Below are 24,124 nucleotides of genomic sequence, written 5' to 3' on the forward strand. Positions count from 1 at the left end.
TTAGCAAATTAAACAAGAAACATTTAGGTCCATGCTTGATTTAATAAATGGAGGTTTCATGTTAATATCAAGCTAAGGGACTTGATACCATCTCATCTTCTATGGATGTTGTAACAAAGGTGAAAGGTGTGAAAATATATAGGCAGAATCCTCAGCTGGTGTAAATAGACACCATTCTATAGACATCATTGGAGTTATACAGATTTACACCAGCTGAGGATCTGGTCAAATTAATGTCAGTTTACGGACATGATCCTGAAACCCTTACCCACATGGCAAGTCCAATTAGAATCAAAAGTAATACAAAAGTAAGGATGCGTTTCTTTAGGAAGGCCGAGCGGATAGGACACTGGACAGGGATTCAAGAGATCAGCTCAGGCTCTGGTTTGCTGGATGACCTTGGCCAAGACATTTCCTCTTTCTGTGATATGGATCTCCTCTATAAGGTGCTTTGGGATGTCTGAATGAAAATGCTACATATTATTTTAAGTATGGGTTTGTAGGCTTGCATGATTTCTGTGACAAACCCTCACTCAGCCTAGGATCACATTTTTAGTAATTCAACATTTCTGAACCAAAATATTTTAACTGAAAGATTTCCTGCAATGAAGGACAGTCACAGTGTAAGTACTTATTTTAACAGGACATATTTATGTTCTCATATTAGTATTCATCAACTTGCTGCTGGTTAGTTGGTAGCCTCAGAGGATAAAACATCACACTTGATGTTTCTTTTGCTGATTCCATGAAAAGGGTCAGAATTTTCCTCAAAGTTTCTGCACAAATATATATATCAAAAATGCAACTGACAAACTAAAAATTCAACAACCAAAAAAAAAAAAGTTACATTTATTTCATCTCTACCTCTTCAGAGACTTGGGAATGGTCAGCTGGATTCTCTTACACTGCTCTGTCGGTAGGAAGGAGCTTTAAAATAATTTACATTCATTTTATGCCACTCTGGCAATGTAAACTGGTCCTAAAGGGCTTTAGTGTAAATAAGAATCAGATCTATGCAGGATGATAAGAACATGGGATTAATATTGTGTTGGATAAGACAGGAATTCCTTCAACCAAACAGGGATTCAGAAATTAGCCTAAGGACATGTCTACACTGTGAGGCAATGCATACTATGGAAGTGTGATTTCTAAAGTGCACTAATATGTTGCATACAAATTGGTCCATGTAGAACCTGCTGGTGCATACTTACGGATCTCTAGTGCACTCTGTTCTAGTCCCACCAACCACGTTGCCAGACTGCGAACTGGGGCCAGACCATGAACTGTCCACTCACTTGCGTCAATAGGACTACTTGTGAGAGTAACTGCTCATCAGCATGATGAAGATCACAATCTGGATTGTAGCAGGTCCTGTTAATTAGTTAATTTTAAAAGGTTTCCACAATTTGCTAAACTCTATTGTTCCATTCTAATTCCCAGCTGCTTCTGCACCCTGTGAGACGCAGCAAAGCAATGGAAAATAACCACAGAGGCACACAATCTAACTACCTATAAAGGAGTGGGTGGCTGAAAACAAAGAGAGGAAGAAAAACAACCAAACAAAATCTTTACACATATTTCTTTCTTGTCCAAGGACACAGAGATGGAGTGGGGAATTGTCAAGCATGAATTGCACACAAGATTTCTCCACTTGTAACTCTGACCACAGAGAGAATAAAATGTTTAGATTCCTCCAAGGCCCTCATACACAAACATGAATCTTACATATAGAAATTCTGATCTACATTCAAATATCTACTTCCTGAGCAAATGCAAGAAAGTGAGACACTGGGGATGATATTTTCTATCTATAGGGGTCTGGGGCACATGACTTATGAGGAGAGGCTGAGGGAACTGGGCTTATTTAGTCTGCAGAAGAGAAGTGTGCGGGGGGTGGGTGTAACAAAGCGGCCTTTGGCGGGACAGTACTGAGAGTATCAATTCAGGACAAATTGCTTAGAGCAGGGCAGTCATAGCCCAAGGCTGGGGTTCCTTCACTACTAAGGGACACCAAACCAGCCAAACAGAGAGGACTTCGGTTTTACCCACTGGATAACCAGAAGTCAAACAAGCAATTCCCTCAGACACTCCAGTTTCCCAGTACTACCACCAGCACCACTCCTTATGGGGATGAATGGTTATGAAAACCAATACCCTGAGATACACTGATGATATTTTCATCCTCTGGACAGACAACTTAAACTCCCTCATAGATTTCCATCAGAACTTCAACCACCACCACCACCTGGCCCTTAAACTCTCTCTGGAATACTCCCACACTAGCATCAACTTCCTGGACACATGGATCAGCTTCAACAATGGAACCCTACAAATATATACAAGAATCTCATGGATCACCACACCTACCTTCATGGATCCAGTAACCACCCAAAACACACCAAGAAATCAGTTATTTACAGATAGACACTCAGATACCACAGAATATGCTCAGAGGAGAAAGTCAGGACATACACCTTAACACATGCAAAACCACCTTCACCAAACAAGGACACTCCACCAGAGAAGCAGAGTGCATCATGGAATGGGCCACCCAAATACCCAGAGAGAACCTGCTTCAGTACAAAAATAAAACCCTCTCTGATGTACACCAGTAGTTGACACCTACTATCCCACACTGGAACCCATAAGGCGTATCAAACAACTAGAACTCATACTCAGTGGGTATCCCATCCTGAAATAAATCTTTCCTGCAGACATATCTCCACTGCTACAATGATCAACACCCTCCACAACACACCTTTCAAGATCTATGAGTCCTACATGCCTATGACAACATATGGTGTACCTCGTCCAATCAACTAAATGACCCAATAACAAGGATGTGCGTGAAAGCAGACATTGACTACAGTCTCAAATGAACTCACAGAGAAGAATGATAAAAGACAACACCCTATCACCTGTGGATGAACACTTCAGAAAAAAAACAAGTACTCTATATCTGATCTATCAGTCCTCAGCCTCAAAGGAAACCTTCACAACACTTACAAAAGACAAGCCTGGGAACTTAAATTCATAACTTTGCTAGATACTAAAAATCATGGTCTTAATAAAAACACCAGATTTATGGCTTATTACAACAATCTGTAACCCACTAACCCCCCCTTTTTATCCTATGACTACAGACGTGTTAATTGGCCACTTCACCTTGAATGGTTCCTTAGAATGTGTGCTAATGACTTATGCTAAACTATCTGTTCAACCTTGTATTCACTTGTGACAACCTTAGGAAGATCTCTCTGTAGCTGGAAAGCTTCTCTCTCTCGCCAACAGAAGTTGGTCCAAAAAGGATATTACTTCACCCACCTTGTCTCTCTACATTTGAAAAAGACATATGATACAAAATTGGACACCTAGGGCTCCGTTCTATAATGTGTTATTGTTATGGTCCATTTACATCCATTTTCTCAATTTTGCTTTAAAAAAAATGAGCAGAGAACTCATCAAAAGCTCATAACTTCCATGGCTTTTCTATTCATTAACCCCCCTAACTGGATGTAAATGACTACACTTGAGGCATACACAAGCTGAAAGGCAGGCAGAAACATATACACACTGATTTTGTCAATCACAAATGAGGAACACCCAACACCAAAAATTTCCAGTGTTAAAATGAGATTTCTAACCCATTCATCCTCTGGCCATTTCTACCAGACTGACTATTCACAATAAGCTTCAGTGACAACAGCAGTAGAATTTCCATTAACATTTTTAGAAGCCCTTTTTGAAAGCAAGTTATGGAGGTTGTGAAGTCAAGCTCTCAAAAGTAAGGAATTCTACACACACCTGCTCATATCTCCCTTGAGCAGGTGGACAAGAAAGGCCGGGATTCACCATAGTCTTGGCCCCTCCCCTCCTATCCACTGGCCAGCACAGACGGGCAAGCATTTTGGGTTGGGGAGAAAGATGTGGAGGTGAGACCAGCAGCATATTGTGGGTATAGGCTAGCAGTAAATTATGACACTTCACTGGCAGCAAGGAAGCAGAGGCGGCGTTTTGCCATAGTCAAAGGTGTGTCTATGAGTCAGTGCTGTGTGCCTAAAGTCACAATCCAACCCATAGTACAGAAGAGGGGCTGGAGCAGCCACTGAGGCTTTGAATCTCAGTGAAAGGCAGCAGTTTATGGATATTAGGGAATTTCAGAATTTGGCGGTGCAGGGGAGAGGAGCTTTGAGGACAGCTGGTCCCTAGATTCTGGGCACTGACTCCCAAAAGTGATCAGACTGACCACAAACCTGTCTGCCTTAAGAACATAATGTAGAATTACATTATTTGACAGTTTTAAAATTCTAATGAAACATATATGGAAGGAGGCAGAGAAACTTAGAATACATAAAAGATACTATTAAACTTCTTTTTAAAAAATGCAAAATTTCTGTTCCACACAGATACAATAATGATGCACAAGGCATGAAATCAGATAGATAGAAGGAATCTTTCATATAGCACACATTTTTCTGTACTGCTAATACAAAAAACAAACAAACAAACAAAAAACAACCACCACCACAAAAAGCCTCACCCACTATTCAAGTTCTTTTCATTTGGTTTGTTGTACGAAAGGCTGATTATGTTAAAGAGATCACTACATCACTAAAGTGCCCTAACACTACATCCAACCATATAAACATACAAGAATATAGTCACTATTATGGGACTGCAGATTACTATAGGCTAACCCCTATATTTCTTTGACTCCGGCATGAAGGGACATGACCCACTGGAATCAGTGTAGTTCTAATGAGGAAAGGACAGCATTTGGGGACACTGTACAAATACTTCATGCTCCTTTAGTGAGACGATGAAGACCACTGAGGGCTTTGGGAGGCCATGGGTGGGCCAAAGAATGAGCAGGTTGGAAGACAGTAGATGCATCAGTCAGCCATTCTTCTTTGCAGAGGAGGAATTTATCTGAGCTCTGGGATCAACTATAGGCCTGGAGGAGAATGCACAGGCTTACCATTCAGGCTGCAGGTTAGATTCTAGGATACTGATCCTCTGCAAACAAACAAACAACCCACACACCATGGATCTGCAATTAGGTTAGAAACAAAGCTATAATAAATGGTTTCAACAAGGGAAGGAATTCATTATATAGAGTAATGATAGGAGTGAATGTTTCCATAATGGCTAGATCTGGTCATGAATATTTAACATGCACAAAAAAGCCAAACAGAAAGCAGATTTTATTTTGGGTTTCTACCACTGTTTAAGGGCTTTTAAAATTCCTGTTTATAGCATGATTTTACCCCTGGAACCAGCCACGTTGCAATTGATCGCTCGTGGGTTTAAAGGCTAATGTTTAACCCGATTGTTTTGGAGGTGCACACACAAAAAAATATAGATTAACAAAATAAAGGAAACCTCACACACTTGTTTCAATTGAAGATAAACTTTTACTAGATGCTAAGAAGAATGAATGACTTATGGTTTGGTATATCAACCTCACCCATAAATAAAAGCAATACCTGGTTCAGGGGTAATCTTTCTGCTCTGTTTTGTTTGATTCATGAATATAATATGTTGCCTTCTTCCTCAGCCAAGTGTGAATTCACAAAAGCAAATAGCATTCTCCAAATGAATATCAACATCAAGGGCCAGCGCTTAAATCAGCTTTCTGCATTTCTGCAACCTTGGGGGTTGGTTAACAGTAAATGGAGAAATTGACAGAACTGCAGGGAAGGCTGCTGAACACAGGCGAAGTCTGGTGCAAGGTAAGTAGAGTGATTTATGATAAATGGATGGCCAGACATCCATACATAAGAGACAACTATACAAAACCACATTAAGACCAGCTCTTCTGTGTGGATCAGAGACATGGGTGACCAAAGAGAAGCACATGAAAAGATTTGAAGCCATGGTAATGAGACGTTTGAGGTCAGCAAGAGGGGTGACATTGTTGGACCATGTGCAGAATGATGTCATCAGGAGCGAGACCAAGGTCTGTGGTATCAAAGAAAAGCTGAAAGAGAGGAGGTAGATGGCATGGGCATGCAAAAAGTATGGATGAAGAGAATCCTATTTGAAAGGCACTTCAGACTAGAGTTTATGTGCAGAGAACAAGAGGACAGCCAAAAAAATGGTGGATAGCCTGTATAGCAAGAGGATGAAGTGGATAGGAAGAGAGCATGGGACCGGCGAGTCTGGAAAAGACTGATGTGGTAATCCAAACCAGCTAGCTGGGAATAGGGAAAGAAGGCAAAGAAGAAATAGCACTCTCCAAAGTTAAATACTCCTTCCCTTGGTATGCTAAACAATAAAATATATACATATTATAGGCTCACAGCTTAATAAGGTTGCTCAAAACATCCCATTTTAAGACCTGGTTTCAGCTGCTTATAACTTGCCAACCTGACTGTTTGGGATGACATTTTTCATGCTGGGTGTCTGCCTCATGGTGTATATGTTTGGGAAATTTCAGCCATAATGGTTTAGCTATTTCCAAGAATGAGGGTAGAGAAAAATAGGTTGTTCTGTCCACGTTAAAAAAAATAATGCAGACTATTTTGAAAAGCCTTTGTATCCCCATGCTTTGGAGCAGGGATCTGAAACTGGGCAAAGAGGTTGTCCTTTGTGTCAGAGATGAATCTTTTGCCATCCCTGTGACAATCCACCAAAATATGGCCAAGTGATAAGCCTTTGAAGAAAAAAATAATCACTATTCACACACACTCACTAGAGACTGGCTACACCTTCACAGCTAAAAGCTGCAAATATTCCATCTCTTCTGAATATGTAATATTCTAGGACTAAGCAGACCTGTTTCTGCAATATCTGTGAAGCCCACTCTCAACATGTGTATTTCATCCCCATCTAGTGCTGATCCACATCGAGAATGACAACTTACTACGGCTACCAGTTTCCCCATTAATTCAAGTGACAGGTCTGTGTAGTGGATCTAAAGGTTCCAAACTTGCTGATTAACCATGTGGGTGTCAATTTGATGCCACATAATGGAATTTCTATTTTTCAGTTCCCTTTTTTTAAAACAAGTAGGAAATTATATACAAGACTATGTTAAAAACATTGAGGTTGCAAAGTCACATAGCACACAAAAATTGGGAAATGCCACAATTAAGATTACCAGTGCAATCTTAACTTGCCCTTACCCACCATTGCATAAATTTTGTGATACAATCTTTAGTTACATGATCCATGAAATGGGAATATCACCTCCCTTGTCTCAGAGGGGTGTTGTGGAAAAAAATCACTAATCATTTGTAATATTATAGAGATGAGCATCATAGAAAAGCCATGAGGAAATTAATTATTCTGTCTGCAGAGCAGAATTTGAATAGTGTGCAGTAAATAAGGCCTGGGGCCACACATTGAATGATGATGATAAAAGAAAATATTGAACAGCTGCTCACTCATTAAGTGGGCTCTGTCCATTCTGTGCAGTGTGCACTGAATGAGGCAGAGGTTCTGTGGAAAAAATATCTGAGCATGTAATTAAAGACTATTATAATGCAGAGGAACATGGGGGCAAATTAAGGTTCCTGGGCAACCTTAATTGTAGCATTTCCTAACTCTTGAGTGCTTGCTTTGTAACCTTAACATTGTTTGTATAACAGTGTGTGTGTGTGAGAGAGAGAGAGAGAGAGAGAAAGTAAAATATTTATATTATATTGCAAATGTGTGCTTGGTAATGTACAAAACTATATTGTGACTGTGTGCCCAGCGCTGAGCAAGGAGGAGGACGTTAGTTTTGAGACATACCATGCCTCTGTTCTGAGACGCAACTTGGAGCCATAATTCCTCTCCTTCTTCCACCAGAGGGTGGGAATTGGTAGCTGGCCTACAACAGCAGTAAATTCCAGCTTCCCCAAAACTGTGTTGGTTTGGTGTAAGGAGGAGGAGCTAAAGTTCAGCCCGTGCCCTACCACTTTCAGAAAAATCCCTGCCTACCTGCTTCAATGGGGAAGTGAGTGAGCAGTGCATCGGTGCCTGTCACTAAGGTCCAGGTAGCCTGTGAATGGGTGTGAAATACCTCACGGGTGGGTGTGTAGTCCAAGTGTCAACCTAGCCCTAAACCAACATTACTTTTAAGAAAAGAAATGTAACATGTTGTGCAGTTTGAGAGAAGGGCCAGTGGCTTATTTGTTAATTAAAATGATGGTACTAGAGGGAGAGTTTGGGGTTTATTTTTTTTTAAAGGAAAGCAAACAGTGTTTCATTCTCTGTCTGTTCTGCTGTCAGAACTAGAGCATTCCTCACTAGACAGACAACAAATGCCATTCCTTTCAACCGCTGTTTCCAAACGAAACAGCTCTTCGCAGTGACACTGCTTTATTTTTATTCTCACCATCACCACTATCCCTTCTCTTGGAAATTTGAAAGTTATCTCCATAGATGGCAACAGAGAACAGATTTCAAAGGAAGACTTTCGATTAGACTTTTGATCGAACTGAAGAGACTGTAGAAGCCTTTTTTCAAACCCTGTAAATAATGAATATGCTTATGAAATGAAATGGGCCACCCCCCACTCCCTGCCACACACTGAAAGGCCTGATGTTAAATCACAAGACTGAACTTTGTGGCCCCCTGGAATGTTGTTGCACGGCTCACAAACACATGGAGGTGATGTCATCTTACATGCTTGAGTATGCTGATGAGAAAGTTAGAGGAGGAGATTCTTATGGTGAGTCTAGTCATTTGTTAACACACGTAAATGGCTTACACAGTCTTGTTGTCTGCCAGCTAGGATTTTGCAAACACACACACAGCAGAGTTGTGTGGTGTGCTGTGGAGCTAACTAGTCTTCTGGATTTGCCCTTCATTTGCAATTCTGTTAGCACATGTTGGATTCTGCATGGAATGGAGAAGTGGGAAGAAAATATAGGCACAGAAACACTTGCTTGAGAAGCTAGACAGTGCTCCTTCCCTGGTCACGGCTCTCTTTTCTGTACAGAGCTTTGATGAAACTTGCCTTACTTTAAACCTCCCCTGGATTTCATAATGTGATTGTTAAATGATGTTGATCACAGCACAATACTTTAAATATTGTTATACACATAGACAAAGGTCAGAACACTCCAACCTATGTGCTTAAAGTTAGGCACATATACTAGCTAGGCATTTAAAGTATCTATGAGGATCTAGCCACTTATTTAGAAATCTAAATGTGGATTTAGGTGTCATTCTCAGCATCTGAACATTTTTGTCAGTGTCTTTTACAAGAAAATGAGAACCAAAAGTGGGAGGTGACAAACTTCTCATTGCTGCAGTATTGTCAAACCCAAATATTCAAAACTTATTAATCAGGTCCCATTGCCCCCATAAAACTCATGAGATTTAAAAAATGCTAAATGTTGGGGACGAGGAAGAGTTCATTGCCTTCAGAATTCACATTTTCAAGATTTTCTCCACAACCAGAAGGGCTAAAAATGTACCTTTGGGGGGTCTTGAAGAAAAACAACAAATATTGTGAGAGTTGAAATAAAATTCTCAGAATTGATAAAGCTGCTAATGGAAGAATAACTTGATCTGCTAGAAGTAAACAATCACTATATCCTCTAATAAATTGCTTTCAGTACAATTCACAGGAGCATAAGAAGTCATTGGTATAAAATGGTGTTCGGCCACTTGCCCACGCTAAATGGCTATCTGTATTCATAAACAGCACTACGGAAGAGTTTACTCCGATCAATAATTGTGAGCAATGTGGAAAAACCTGGGGGCCGTATGAAACTATTACATAATATAAGATTTATATCACTCCAAGGCCTCACATTCTAATTCTAATTCTAATCTAATATCTTGGTGGATATTTTTGTCTTGTGACCAATTATATCTGTGCAGTTTCACTATGAGACCTTATATCAGTCCAGTTTATTCATGTAGACTGTACACTGTACAAACCGAACCAACAAACAAGGCAGCCAATCTCTTCAATGTTAAAGTGCACTGTTGCTCTTAGAAATAAAATAGCTTTAAGCCAAGATTTTTAAAAATTACTGTATAAAATTAGGCTCCAGAATCACTAGCTTAGGTTTTGAAGAGGGCTGCTGGGTGCTCAACCCTTCTGGGAAAAACAAACAAAACCAATACGCAGGCCACTTATTTGGATGCATTATTATTAAAATCCTAATTTTAGACAGCCATTTGAAAAAATCCTGGCTTTAACCTTTTAGAGACAGTATATCTCATCACGAGCAGTTTGGAAAATGACTGCTGTAATCATAGACGTGTAGGACAGGCAGGGACCTTGAGAGATCATTAGTCTAGCCCCTTGTGGTGCGGCAAAATCAAGTATACCTCGACCATCCCTACTAAGTGTGTGTCTAACTTGTTCTGAAAAACCTACAGTGATGGGGATTCCACATTCCTTGGAAGCTTGTTCCAGTACTACACTATCCTTAGAGTTAAAGTGGTTCCTAATATCTAATCTAAATCTCCCTTACTGAAGATTAAGTAGATTACCTCTTGGCTACCTTCAGTGGAAATGGAGAACAACTGATCACCACCCTCTTGTAACAGAGCTTAACATATTTTAAGACTTATCAGGTCTCAATCTTCTTTTCTGAAGATTAAACATGGCCAGTTTTTTTTTTCTCTCTCCTCACAGGTCAATTTTCTAATCTCTGGTCTGTACTACAGAGTTAGGTTGATGTAAGCTGCCTTATGTCGACCTAACTCTGTAAGTGTCTACACTAAAATGTAGCTCCCACTGATGTAACTCGCTCACAACAGTGATTTAACTCCACCTCTGCGAAGGGTGTATTGCTTAGATAGAGGTAGTTAGGTCAATGCAGTGTCAGCGTAGATACTGAGCTGCTTACATCAACCATTGCTGCCTTTCAGAACCTGTCCCACAATGCCCCACATTGACAGTTAAATTGGTGTAAGTGCTCCTGGTGAGGACAAACATTGCTGACACAAAGAGTGTAGTGTGGACATGCAAAAGCACTTTAATTACTTCGGTGGCTGTACGTCAACATAATTTGGATTGACTTAATTTTATAGTGCAAACTTGCCCTCAGCCTTTTATCATTTTTGTTGCTCTCCTCCAGACTCTCTCTAATTTGTCCACATATTTCTTTAAGAGTGGCACCCAAAACTGACCACAATATTCCAGCTGGGGCATCACACAGAGGCCAAGTACCATGGGAAAATTACTTCCTGTGTCTTCTATATGACATTCTTGTTAATACACCTCAGAATATCAGTCTTTTTTGGAACTTCAACACATTGTTGGTTCATATTCAATTTGTGATCCACTATAATACCCAAATCCTTTTCAGCAGCATTATACCTAATCAGGTATTTCCATTTTCTACTTGTGCATTTGATTTTTTTTTTCTTTCTAAAGGTAGGTCCACACTTGTTGCAGCATATAGAGTACAGACACTAACTCCAGCAAGCCCAGGTATAAATAGTAGTCTAGATGGTGAGGCACTGCTTCAGTGCGTAGAGTAGACACTTCAGAACCCTAGGGTATATACACCTTACATAGCTCTTTACACACCCAAGCAGTGTTTCACATGCCTACATTGCTATTTTTAGCAATGTAGCGTCTCACTGCCTCCCTGCTGCCAGAGCATTCCCCACTGTCATGCCCCTGCCAGGGCCTTTCACTGCCATGTATAGCTACACACCACAACGTGGATGCAGCAGGTCTTTCACTGCGCCGTGTAGCAGCATACTCTATAAGCCACCACAGATGTAGATAAGTCTAAGCGTGGTACTTTGCACCTATCTTTATTGAATTTCATCTTGTTGATCTGAGATCAATTTTCCAATTTCTCAAGGGTGTTTTGAATTCTAACCCTGACCTCCAAAGTGCTTGCAACCCTTTCCATCTTGGTGTCATCCACAAATTTTATAAGCAGACTCTCTACTCCATTATGCAAGTCATTAATGAAAATGCTAACTAGTACCAGATCCAGGACAGACCTCTGCAGGATTCTACTAGACATGTTTCCCCAGTTTGACAGCAAGCCATTGAGAACTACTCTTTGAGTATGGGTTTTCAACCAATTGTACACCCACCTTATAGTAATGTCATCTAGACCACACTTTCCTAGTTTACATTTGACAGTGTCATTTAGGACTGTGTCAAAAGCCTTACTAAAATCAAGATATATCATTTCTACAGCTTCTCTCCTTCCCATCCACTTGGCCAGTAGCAGCATCAAAGAAGGAAATTAGTTTGGCATGATGTGATTTGATCTTGAAAAATCCATGCTGGCTATTCCTCATAACCCTATTATTGTTTAGGTGCTTACACACAGATTGTTCCATAATTTGCTCCTGTATCTTTCCAGGTACCAAAGTTAGACTGACTGGTCTATAATTCCCTGGGTCCTCTTTCCCCCCTTTTTTAAGGATAGGTACTATATTTTCCCTTCTAAAGTTCTTAGGTACTAAACCCGTCCTCCATGACTTATTCAGATAAATCACTAACAATTCCAAGATTGCTTCAGCTTCTTTCTTAAGAACCCAAGTGTAAATTTCATCAGGGCCTGACAACTTGAATACAATCAAACTTATCTACATATTTTTTGACCTGTTCTTTCCCCATTTTGGCTTGTATTTCTGCCTTCTTTTTGTTAATATTAATTCTATTGAGTATCTGGTCACTATTAACCCTTTTAGTGAAGGCTGAAGTAAAATAGGCATTAAACACCTCAGCCTTCTTGATGCCATCTGTTATTAGCTCACCTTCTCTACTACACAGAAGACTACATCTTCCTACATCTTTCTCTTGCTCCTAGAATATTTTCCTTTCTGAGCTGCCCCACTAACTCTTTGAAGTAGAGCTGGGCAAAATTTTTCAGCTGAAACATTTGCCAAATCTGCATTTTTTTCTCCAAAAGCACTTACATATTTGGAAATTCATGTTGGCACTTGGAGGAGGGCAGGGGAACAAACTAAGTTTTAACATGTGATTACGAATACATACTTTAAAATCTAGGGGGAGGGTATTTTGTCCTAACATTAGTAATATAAAAGGAGGTATCAAGTCACCTGTATTATTGTTGTTTTTTGTTGCAGCTAGATGTTTCATAGTTGGGCAATGCCCCTCCACACATATGCTGAATGGGTAGTCACTTGGCAACTGAAAATATTTAGTAGGTCAGCAATGTGGTCAAATTATTCTATGTTTATTGCTCTTCCTTTTCGTCCCAAAAGGGAAAGGTAAATAATTGGCCTTGGGTTTTAAGGGTTACCTTTAAAAAAATCCCTATAGAATACCAGACTGGAATTGGTATCTCAAAAAGATAGAGCAGTTCAGACACTTTTACAGTGACTGTGAGGGCTTGATTTGTCATTGTGTGACTCCACAGGCTTTCGCCAAGATCATCACACAGATGCATTTATGTTGTCTTTGTAAAGCGAAATCATTTCAGACTTTGATCTTTGTGAGCTCATGGATAATTTATTACCCTCATCTTTGGAGGAGAGCTGTTAGTCTGCCATTTCTCCTCCTGCCTGGGCTGCAATACTATATTGTGTAAAGGTAAAGTATCCATTGCTGTGGCGAAGCAAGCTGCAGTTAAACTGAAAATACCAGGTATAATGAAGCATATTTGCGTCTGTGAATGAAGGTAAAACTGATTCACCAAATCCCTTAAAGACAAGGGTCAGTGAAGATGCAGAAACACAAACTATACCGGATGGACGGTAAGAAAATAACCTTAGATATGCACTGTACAGTACAGTTCTACCTCACAGGCTGAAGCTATATATTGTGACAGACCCAGACCAGCGGGATACAGGAGTCTGTAGAAGGCAAATATATTGGCCACTGGATGAACAGTTTTGTGTTCCCTGAGTGACCAGAGCAGGGGCTGCCCTAGAGCTATCAGGAACCTGCTAGAACCGATTAAGACAGGCAAGCTAATCAAGACACCTGGAGCCAATTAAGAACTGTCTAGATTCAATTATGGCAGGCAGGCTAATCAGGACAGCTGTTTTAAAAAGGACCTCCCCTCAGTTAGTCGGGGGGTGTGCCAGGAGCAGGGAGTCAGAAGGTGTGCTGCTGGAGGAGTGAAGAGTTCGCGCGTGATCAGGCTTCAGGAGGCAGTGAGGATAAAGAAGGTGCTGGAGGGAAGGCAATGGGGAAGTAGCCCAGGGAGTTGTAGCTGTCACGCAGCTGAAACAGGGAATATTGTGGACAGCTGCTATCCTCAGGGCCCTGGGCTGGAACCCGGTGTAGAGGGTGGGCCTGGGTTCCCACCCATCCCCCCAACTCCTGGTCGGACACAGGAGGAGTTTACCTGGTCTGTGAGAAACACCAGAAGGGAAGGTCTAAATTGGAAAGGGCTCTGCCCTGTCCCCAACCCACTAGGTGGGACACAGAGACTGCGGGGATTGTTCTCCATTCCCCCATGCTAGCCAGTGATGAGGTTAGCTGAGTGGATGGCAGGTTTGAGCCACTAGCAAGAGTGGCCAAACTGAGGGCTCTCATGAATCTCTGAGGCAAGCAAATCTTCCAGTAAGCGCAGGACCCACCGAGGCAGAGAAGGAATTTTGTCACTATGATATGATATGTGTGTGTGTGCCGGGATAGCAGTAGAAGGTTGTTCTCTTTGAGGACCAGCCAATTTGCCAGTGGGTTTCACATCTCTCTGCTGACAAAAGAGGAATGCTGAGACTGAGGACTCTGGGTTCAATTCCATGTCCTAGAGGGGAATAACTTCTAGTGGTTATAGAGCCTCCTACTTCCGTGTACTCACAAAGACTGTCTCTGCCCCATATACTCCTGTCCACTGCACTCCACGTCCTGTTCCTATCCTTCTCTCTCCCTATCTATCTTGACAACTCCAGCTCCTGTGGCCTCTGCTTTTTCACCTGTCCAAGTGCCCCTCTACGCACTCGGGTGCTCTTTCCCCATTGCGTCTCTGTGATGTTCCTCTCTAGTATTACCAGACCGGTGATCTGCTAGGTCACTCCAACCCTTGACTCTGGGAGCCAGCCTTACCCTGCTCTGCTGTGAGAACCCCCACTCCTGGGCTGTTCATGCACAGCCTCTGGCACGTAAGCTGCTCCCAGCTACTTGCAACCGAATGACACGAGCCAATATCTCCATTCCCAGAAACAAACCTAGGAACCTCCGTCTTGCAGTGTCCAGTTATGCCCGCTGGGTGCTGCAAGCTTATATGAGTTTGTCAATTTAACAAATAAATTGATATGTACCAGGCTTGTTATCCCAAGGGGAGTCTCTGACACACTTCAAACCAAACACACTGCTTCAGGTGGAATAAACAAACAGATTTATTAACTATAAGGATAGATTTTAAGTGATTATAAGTCAAAGCACAACAACTCAGATTTGGTCAAATGAAATAAAGCAAAACACATTCTAAGCTGATCTTAACACTTTCAATGCCCTTACAAACTTAGATGCTTCTCACCACAGGTTGGCTGGTTGCCCTTCAGCCAGGCTCTCCCCTTTGATCACTGCTTCAGGCACTTGGTGATGGTGTCTGTAGATGGAGGTGGGAGAGAGAGAGAGAGAGAGCATGGCTAACGTCTCCCCTTTTATCATGTCCTTTCTTCCCTCTTGGTTTTACACCCCCCCCCCCATTTTCAGATTCAGGTGAGCATTACCTCATCACAGTTCCAAACTGACCAAAGGAAGGGGGGTGACTCACTCAAGAGTCCAACAGATTCTTTTGCTGTTGCCTAGGCCAACGTCCTTTGTTCCTGTGAGGCTGGGCTGGGTTTGTCCATACCTGCCCTGATGAGGTGCGAACTGCCTTTCTGCTCTTGGAGAGCTTTTGCCTGGGCTTATTTTAAGCCATGAGGATACATTTTCAGCCTTGTAACTACATACATGAAATTATAACCTATGACATTACTGTAACAATGCTCAGTGCATCATGAGCCTTCAGAAGATACCCGACATGACAAACCTTGCATTGGATACCACACAATCATTTTACAAGGATGAACATGTGGGTCTTTGGTTATCCTCCAAGGTACAGAGCGTCACAATCTCCCAGACACTGTTGCAATTCCAAGACCTAGTAAGTCTGAGAATATATTGCCCTGTCAAACATAACTAGAATGCAATACAAAAAGGGGTGTGATATAATATATATATTTTTGAAAGGTCAGAACGTAGGAAATGCTAAAGGTAATGTTGCATATGCAATCTTCGCTCTCTCTCATAATTAGCGTCTTACAGTTTGTGTGGCAACTTCCACCTTCTCTGTATGTGTATATATATATATCTTCTTACTATATGTTCCATTTTATGCATCCGATGAAGTGGGCTGTAGCCCACGAAAGCTTATGCTCTAATACATTTGTTAGTCTCTGAGGTGCCACATATATCAATTATAATTTTAAAGATTCCTGGAGCATTTAGACACAGGTCTCCAAAATTACTGCACACTTTTGAAAATCAAGACCCAGAAGTTATAGCCCTAGTTTTCCCATATATGGCATGGTGATATTTGCCTATTGCATAGGGCAATTATTTGTAGAAGTAGTTAGAAAATTCTATTTTCTCTAAAATATATATACATTTTAATATTTTCACACAAGTGTTTTGGTTTTTGATAAAATATTGAATATTTCAGTTTTCAAAAATCATACCATTATCAGCTTTTATTTGTTTTGGGGTTGGGTTTTTGTTTTGTTTTTTGAAAAACTGGAACATTTCAAAAGACGCACATTTTAATTTCCAATAAAGAATCATTTTTCACTGAAAAAAATATTGATTGAAAAATATTGACCAACTCACAATGTTGGTAGAACACTCTACATATTCAAAGTGCTGGATTATTAATTATCTTTGCACAAGAGTGGGAACAGTATCATGCACCGCCAGTCTTGTTAGCAGATTTTTATGTGGGGGCACACTTTTAGCGTTACACAAAGAAATCCATACCAGTACTCCACTTCTGAAGAGCAAACTTTGTTTGATGCAATTAAAATACAAAAGACCTTATTCCAGAAAATTTAGCATCTAATTTTTGCATGCCATACACAAAACAAGTCTGCACAGCCAAGTTATCCTTTCACACTCTGTTTAGTTTTATGGACTGTAATAGCTATTTATTGGGGCCATTGGCAATGATACTGCCAACACTATGCGCTACAGTAAATGGACACCTAGCAGTTGGTATTCCATTACCACAGGATAAAAATGTAATAATCTGATTAATCATTCAAGTTTCTAGAAACACTTTTATTGTGTCCACAGTAGAATGGAGTTGGTGGGAATAAAATGCAGGCTTTTTGCACAGGAGTCAGATTTATTTTAAGATACATTTTAAAAAGTGGGAATTTTATTTGAGATTTACAGTTTATAAAAATAATTTTGATTTGATTAACATGGATAAATTTCATGGCAATCTTTTCCTTGTCTGGTGACAGGTTTCAGAGGGGTAGCCGTGTTAGTCTGTATCAGCAAAAACAATGAGGAGTCCTTGTGGCACCTTAGAGACTAATACATTTATTGGGGCATAAGCTTTTGTGGGCTAAAACCCACTTCATTAGATGCGTTAGCACTTCAAAAGTAATCTTCCCTCTCTTGATATTCACCCTTTCTTGTCAGCTGTTGAGAACAGGCCACTTCCACCTTAATTGAATTGGCCTCATTAGCACTGACCCCCCACTTGGTAAGGCAACTACCATCTTGTAATGTGCTGTATATATACACTGCTTACTGTATTTTTCATTCCATGCATCTGATGAAGTGGGTTTTAGCCCAAGAAAGCTTATGCCGAAATAGATTTGTTAGTCTCTAGGGTGCCACAAGGACTCCTTTTTGTTTTTCCCTTGTCTGATTCACTTGGGGAAAATTTAGAGGAACAATTCAGAAAGAGGCTTGAAAATATGCATATGGAATTTCAGTGTTAGGGTTTCATTTTTGCAAAGTCATCTTCAAGGGCATCAAAAATCTTTGTATATGCACCCAGTGCATGTACAAAACCCACACTTGTGTGTGCAAATGGGTATTTGTATATGTAGTGTATTTAACTGTGTGCAAAAATCAGCATCTTAGAGTGTAAAATAAATACGTGTGCACATAAATGGGCACCCATACTCAAAATTACTTGTATTAGACATGCAAACATCAATTTATATGTGCAAGTGTGCATTTTGATGGTGTCATGCCAGTAGACACAAAATTTGGGGTTGTAATTTTAGTAGCCAGATTTGAACATTTAATTCTCAGTCATTTCATATTGTAATGTAATTTTTATTTGTTATTAATGGAAAAACATTATGATTCACCAAGACACTGGTCCCCAAAGCACTTAAGCCCAGATCCTCAAAAGTAAGTAATTCTCACTGAAGCCAGAGTTAGGTGCCTAAACATCTTTGAGTATTTGGGCCTTAAGAACTTGAAGTCAGCAGGACCACTCTTGTGCTTAACTTTAAACCCCTGGGCTTAAAGCTAAGTACAGGTGTAAGTTATTTGCTATAGCAGACCTCACGCGCGCACACACAATGTCACAGGTCTGATTTTCAGAAGTACTGAGCAACTGCTATTGAGGCTAGATTTTCAAAACCGCTCAGCTGCAATTTATGAACTCTAAATGAAGAGGACAGATCCTCAAAAGGATTCAGCATCCAGCAGCTCCCACTGTCAAAAGCTGGCTGTAATACAGCTATGACAATCTCTTCTCTATCTAATAGAGAGTCACAAACACTCATCAACATTAGGTATTACATGTGCACACTGAAGTGAGAGTAAATCCCCTACACTGAAGAGAGAGTAAATCCCCTAACTAAACTCAGCTATTTTGTGTCATAGGAGAAGTTTTGTCAGTGTGCTTTCTTAACATAATTTAGCAGTTTAAGGAAGTGCTACTTATAGTCCCCCTAATCCCTCCAAAATTCTTAGCAGATAAAGGCATGTGGGATTTCTACATATTTCCTATCTAAGGTACTTACATGGTTTTCATTACTGTAGTATCTGAGCTCCTCACAACCTTTAATGTATTCATCCTCACAATAGCCTTTGTGGTCAGGAAGTATTATCCTGTTTTCACAAACTGAGAGACAGAGGGTATGCCTACACTGCAATGTAAGCCTCTGCTCAAGGCTAACCCTCCTTGCGTCTACATTGCAATTATGCTAACTCAGGGCTCGGACCCAGGACCCTGCAGGGCTGGAGGGTCTGAGTTCGAGTCAAGCTGGAAATCATCCAGAAGTATTCCACAATTCCATGGGACAACCTCCTTCGTCCTCTTTATCCCAACAATCTGCAATCCACTGTACTGAAAATGGAAGCCTCCCCACCAATCGCCCTGGCAAACAGCAGCAGCTTAGGTCAGTGTTAACCCCTTCTGTTCTGATCACCAATCTGCAAGCACACTATCAGAGAGCCTCCTGGGTTTGCAATGGAGAGCGAACTGATCAAACTTTTTGCAAAGTTGGATGCTTTATGGTAACGTGGAGGGTGGGCAGTAAACTCTTCCCACAGTGCACCGTGTTCCTAGGAGAAGAGAGGCCATATTACAGGGGTGGAGGGCTCTGGGGCATGGTTACTTTGACTCGTGTCTGTCCACTGGACTCCCTAAGTTTGAGCATGGGTCAGCAGCAGGAGTTTGGCTGTGAGAGGGGGCTCCGGGCTGGGGCTCAGGAGGGGGTAAGGGCCCTGGGCAGTGCTTACCTTGGGGTGGGGGAGTTCCCTGGAAGCAGTGACATGAACCTCCTTTGGCTCCTAGGCAGAGGCATGGCCAGGTGGCTCTTCGTGCCGCCGCCACTCGCAGGTACCACCCGCACAGCTCCCACTGGCTGCGGCTCCCAATGGGAGCTGCAGAGATGGTGCTCGGGGCGGAGGCAGTGCGTGGAGCCCCCCTGGCTGTGCCTCCCTAGGAGCTGAGGAAGGGACATGTTACCACTTCAAGGGAGCCACATGGAGCTGGGTAGGGATCCTGCCAGCCCTGCCAATGCCCCCCCATCCCCCAAGCACTAGCAGGGGTCCCAGACTGCTCCTCCCCAGATAACCCGTGGTGTTCCTGGGCCGCCCCACCTCCCAGAGCACCCAAGATGTAGGAGTATATAGTACAAGTCATGGACAGGCAACAGGCCATGAATTTTTGTTTACTGCCCGTGACCTGTCCATGACTTACTAAAAATACCCATGACTAAAACATAGCCTGAATCATAATTTATTAGGAAAACCTACTAGCTATATGCTGATGCTGCAGAAAAGTTTAGTAGAAGATCAATGATTGAACACAGTAAATGGCATCTCAGCAGCGATAGCATGATGTGGCTGTTCGAGACCGAATGGGAAATCTCGAGAGAGAGAGAGAGAGGGAGATGTATATCCTGTATAATCTACAGAAACAGGAACAGAAGCAACAGCACAGGTAGAGCATTCCTGTATTCTCTAAGACTATTAAGATATTGATTATATCTGAAAACTAAAAATGATTTATTTAAATTTCCCACTGATCCAAACCTTAAACGAGCAGCTGCCAACAACGTCAGCCATTCCATTTCTTACACACTGAAAGATATAAACAGGTAGCACAGACATGTCAGTCAGACATGCCAGAAACTCTCCTCCACCATTTGAAAACAATTGCTAGGGCACTGGAACACGGCAAACAGCTGCAACCTGCTCTGCTCAATTTATTCTGTCTCATTTGGGAAACTATAACTCATCCCCTTGCAAAGACATGGTCAGCTGCAAAAAAAAAAAAAAAAAAAAAAAAACACACCCAACCAACCTACACACAATAAAGTATGCATTTTTTCCCAATGGTTGTTGCAAAAATCCCTGTGCCAGAATGGAGAGAAAACACGCAATCCAAATAGCATTATATGTAGACATAAGAAAATCTGCATTCAGTAGTAAACTCATTTTTATTCAATCAGAATCAACCTAACTTTTAGGACAGCCAAGGATTACAATATATCTGGCTTTGCTTGCCTGACACCCACTGCTAACTATAGACCACATGCTCAAGTGCATCCTATGATGACTATGTTATGGGCTCAGGGCAACAGGGGAGGGGGAGCGGCACTCTGTCAAAAATGGTATTACCTGTTTCTGAGTCACTGATAACTCAAGAAAATAAACTCGAATGTTTTATGGACAATGTTGTCACAGATAAAGCATAAGAGAGGGTGTTTCTTCGTGTGTGCTACAGACCACCAAATCACACGAGGGAACTGGGTGACTCGCTCCTTATGCACCTATCTGTAGTGTGTAGGAGAAAACGATGAGTGATCTTGGGGACTTCCTCCAGCATGTCACTCAGATTGGTTTGTTTTGCCAGTATCAAAACATCCTTGGAATTTCTAAATATTATAGGTAACAATTTCCTAACTCAAAAAAGTGTTGCAGCCAACATGGGGGAATTCTATATTAGACCTCATTTTAACAGATAAAGAGGAACTGATTGCAGAACTAAAAATTAACAGTCGCTTAGGTGCAAGTGATCATGACTTGATCACATTTATCATGTTTCAACAGAATAAAATCCAGACCAGTGCTATATATACACACGCTTGGTACTTTAAAAAGGCCAATTTCACAAAGCTGAAAACAATTATGAGCCAAATCAACAAGGAGGAAGAATTTAATCAGAAAAATATGAATGATAATGAGGAATTGTCTAAGAACCCTTTACTAGAGGCCCCAGAGCCATAATCAAGGAAGGAGGTTGTATTTGTTAAAAAAAATAGTAATAACCTGGTTTAGAGGGGAAGTGAAGGCAGCTATAAAAAAATATCAGTATATTTAACAAATGGAAAATAGGGGAAGCTGGTAGTAAAGAACATAAGTCAGAAGCTAGGAAGTGCAGAAAATTGAGAAGGAAAGCAAAGCAATGAGAAAAAAAAATCTATCACCAGCAGATTTAAGGCCAATTAAGTCTACACTTACAGTGGTTTGTAGAATATAGACACTGCAAGCACAGATATAAATAGCTGTGTAGGTGGTGAGGTACAGATTAGGCAAGTTGAGTATAGTACCCTACGCATCTGAAACCCCAGGGTACACACCCTACGTGATTTTATACATGGCCAAGCAGTGGCTCATATAGCGTAGTGTCCTGCTGGCTCCTCGCTACAGGAGCTTTTCCCCACTGCAGTGAAAGGCTCCCTGCTGCCAAAGCCTTTCACAGTGGCATGTAGTTACACAAGTGTGCATGCAGCCTGCCTTTCATTGTGGTGTGCAGCTACACGTATGGTGCCTGTGCTCTACACGTCTACGGAGGAGTTTTTCAGTATACTAGGAATAAAAAGAATCCTGACAATGGTACTGGACCATTCCTGGAAATGGCAGAATTGTCAATAATAATGCAGTAAAGGCAGGATTGTTCAATAAATATTTCTATTCCGTATCTGGGAAAAGATACAGATTATGTAGTATCATATAAACAACGCTCTTCCCATTGCACTAGTATCTCAGGAAGATATTCAACAGCAGCTACTGAAGTTAGACACTTAAATCAGCCGGTCCAGATCGCTTGCACCCAAGAGTTTTAAAAGAGCTCACCGAGGACATTACTGGACTGTTCGTGTTGATTCTCAGTAAGTTTTGGAACACAGAGGAAAGTGCCACAAGACTGGAAGAAAGTTAATGCTGTGCCAATAATTAAAAGGCTGAATTGGGTTGGCTGGGGTATTTATAGGCCTGGCAGCCTGACATCCTCAGCAAGATAATGGAGTAGCTGACACAAGATTTCATTAATAAAGAATTAAAGGGGGGGGGCAGTATAATTAATGCCAATCAAAACAGACTGGGACTAACTGTCTACTGAGCCATGAAGCTGAGACAGAAAGGTTTTGTTTATACTTGTGAGAGACTCTTAAATAAATGAGACTTTTCTGGGAAGGTGCTCCTTAATACCCGAGACTGGTTTGGACTTTTACTGTGCATGGGGAGAAACTGAGGCAGGCCTCACTGGCCATACTATGTTCAACCGCAAGGGGCACTGTGGCAGGCTTATCTCATGCTATCATACCCTCTTATCACATTTTTTACCTCTTATCACAGGCTGGGCTGTAGTGTTGGAGTTACACAGGAATCAAGTTTCCTTATTAGCAGTTATTGCAAAGTCTGTATTTTCACCTTTTGTAAATCCCTTGATGTATAAATTCAAAATCCAATAGATTTATGTAAATGACAGACCATGTAGTGCAAGAAAAGACCTTGAATAGGGTTTGAATCAGCCAATTGCTCAAGTTTTACATTGTCATTCAGCATACTATTACTATCACCACCATGCCCATTCATGCAGACTCAGATGTGTTGAATAAAGTGAACAAAGTCATCAACACTTCAGGGCTAATTTTTGTTTTAAAAATATGTACATGGAAGCACACACAAAGAAAGTGTTCCTGTTTAACAATCTTACACTTATGAATAATGGGTTTAGTTCTTAGGGAAATTTAGTTGTGATTAAAGGGATGGGAAAGGGGGAAAGAGAATGGTTATTTTTTTCTTCTAGCCAGATATCAAGATGGTTGGAAAATTTTATTCTAAACATAACAAAAAGGGGGAAAACCAGGAAGTTGTATGCATAAACATTTTCAATCAGCTCTAATAGGTATTTTTATGCAAACAAATGGGTACTAGTGTATTCAGGTATCTATTTGAATCCACAGTCAGCCAGACATCATGAACAAATTCATGTCTAAATGTGTTCATGTGTATTTTGCAAGTGCAGTTTAAGCTCCATTGTTTTAAAACATAACCCAGTAAATTGTCTTTTGCATCCTAATTACAGAAATGCTTGTTAATTTTGATCCCATTCTAAAAATGCCAGGGGACACTGCATGCCTCAATATTTCCCATTTAATAGCTGTAGTGGGCTGAACCATTGATTACATAGTAACCAGCAATAAGATTCCCGTGCTGGCCACCTGATGTGCCCGAGTGCTCTTTTGGAGAGGCCACCTGGAGAGACAGAAAGGTGGATTAGTCCTTGGCCTCTCTGCTGAGAATGCTATTTGTGAAGGTGGTTTGCATATGGAGACCTTTCTACTAGGAAACTGCTTGAGCCCACTGGCTAAGATACCTCTTTCTGATTATTGTGCCTGATTCTCAACCGTTGTAAGTCATAGCTCCACTGAGGCCAGTGAAGCGATGTGAATGTACATCGCCTGAGGCCCTGACTTCTGATCATCATTTTATCAACATAGGGCCACAAGTATATATGTATGTTTACAAAACACA

At 41.1% G+C, this 24,124-nt stretch overlaps 1 long non-coding RNA gene across 1 annotated transcript in view; it reads right to left on the reverse strand.

Annotated features, from left to right (window-relative positions):
- The window catches only part of LOC122465933, a 240,986-nt gene that overhangs the window by 22,388 nt on the left and 194,474 nt on the right, over positions 1–24,124 (reverse strand). The gene's annotated exons all lie outside the window — the stretch shown is intronic.

Source organism: Chelonia mydas, chromosome 5 (assembly GCF_015237465.2).
Source record: "Chelonia mydas isolate rCheMyd1 chromosome 5, rCheMyd1.pri.v2, whole genome shotgun sequence".
Taxonomy (NCBI): Eukaryota; Metazoa; Chordata; order Testudines; family Cheloniidae; genus Chelonia; species Chelonia mydas.